Source organism: Nicotiana tomentosiformis, chromosome 3 (genome assembly GCF_000390325.3).
Source record: "Nicotiana tomentosiformis chromosome 3, ASM39032v3, whole genome shotgun sequence".
NCBI classification, from domain to species: Eukaryota; Viridiplantae; Streptophyta; class Magnoliopsida; order Solanales; family Solanaceae; genus Nicotiana; species Nicotiana tomentosiformis.
In genome coordinates, this window is record NC_090814.1 from 143315175 (window position 1) to 143317247 (window position 2073).

Below are 2073 nucleotides of genomic sequence, written 5' to 3' on the forward strand. Positions count from 1 at the left end.
TTGACCTCAAATTTTGCACACAAGTCATAAATGACATAGCAGACCTATCAAAATTTTCAGAATCGGATCTCGACCCCGATATCAAAAAGTAAACCCCCCGGTCAAACTTTCTAAAAATTTAACTTTCGGCATTTCAAGCCTAATTCTACCACGGACCTCCAAAAAATTTCGGACACGCTCCTAAGTCCAAAATTACCATACAGAGCTACTGGAATCATCAAAATTCAATTCTGAGGTCGTATACACATAAGTGAATATTCGGTCAACTTTTCCAACTTAAGTTTTTAATTATGAGACTAAGTGTCTTATTTCACTCCGAAATTCTTCCAGACCCGAACCAACTAACCCGATAAGTCATAAATCAACTCTAAGGCATAAATTGAGCAGTAAATAGGGGAACAGGGCTGTGATACTCAAAACGACAGGTCGGATCGTTATAGTAAATTAGTGTAGACCAATGTAGTGCGTAGTTGATTACAAAAGTATGATCTCAGACTTGAGGATTCATCAGAAACTGTTAGAATATACATAGTACAAAAGGCTTACACTACATACACTATACAATTCTCCAAACTAGCCAAAAAGAATTCAAAGTGTTGGCATCGTCACTAACAAATTGGTTTCTCTTAGGCCTGAATCTGAAGCATGGAAATCCTTCTTGATCTAACTTCATTGAAGCTCTAATCTTTCGTGGAAGTGAAACAGCTTCATTGAAGATAGTACAAGTCTTTGATTCTTCTACCATGTTGGCTAACCACTCCGCAACAATATTACCCTCTCTAAAGATGTGTATGTAACATCCCGAAAAATTTTGAAGTGTTTTAAGACCATTAAGAAGATTGATGGGTGCTAATTATATTAATTCGGGTATGAACATGAATAATAATATAAAGGATATCAATTGATCATGATAATATATGTATGAGGTGCATTAAGAATGGTTTATGGTCTAAGAAGAGCCCTAAGGCTAAGTCAAGTTGGAAACTATATGATTGGCTAAAGTTTCAAATGAGTTTGCACAAGATCTAACTTCAAACGAGAACAACTCCTAATGTATGAAGATTTATGTGGTGTACGACTTATCAAATTAAAGATCTATGAGTCTAGTTTTCAATGCTTCAAACCGTTTATTATTTGAATATTCTTACAAGAAGTTATGATCCTTTTACTAAAGGGTATCACATCATCCACGTAGCTACCCGAGCTGTGCATAGCTAGGTTGCCTTGGGCGTAGCTAATTTCAGCAAGGTATTCAAATGAAGGGAAGATGAAGGGGAAGGTAGCGTATCTACGCTGGAGATGTACGTAGCTACGCATGCCATCAAAATTATAAAAGTGACTATTTGGGGAGAGAGAAAGAGATAGAATTTTGGACAAAGGTCTTAAATCTAGAGAAAAAGAAGAGCACATCCCTCAACAACACACTTCAAGGTAAGTGTTTAAGATACATTTGTGGCTATATAACACCATTTAATGTTAGTTTTAACATCATTCTTAGATCAAAATCCATAAAAAATGTATTGAATCTTCAAGAACACCAAAAAGAGGAAAAGAGAGATTCTTCCACCAATAGGTAATCCCTTCACTTGAGCTTTACATATATGATATATTGAAGCATGAGTAGCATGTTTATGAGTTTTATTTGAAGTTATAATGGGATATTGTATGAACCCTAAGGGTGGGTCTTGAAATGATATTTGGGCAAAGAAGAAGATGAATAGTGATGCTTTGATATAAATGGATATGTCTTGAGTTTCTAATGATTCCTATAGACTTGATAACTTAATTGATGAACGAATTGAATCGAGAATCACCATTTGCATAAGATACAAAACTAGTTCTTGAAATGGGTGTTCTTGAACCTAGGGTTTTATTGGAGAAGACAATGAATAATGACTTGATAATGTTGGGTAATTAACGTGGTATCATTAATGACTCCAAATGAGTATTAGATAATAAGAATAGAATTAAATAGGCTAATGGGTAAACCTATTGGATGATTTGAGATGGTTGAAGGCTTGTTGCTTAATTGTGAAGCCTAAATAGATATTTATGAATCTTTTCGTATTTGTT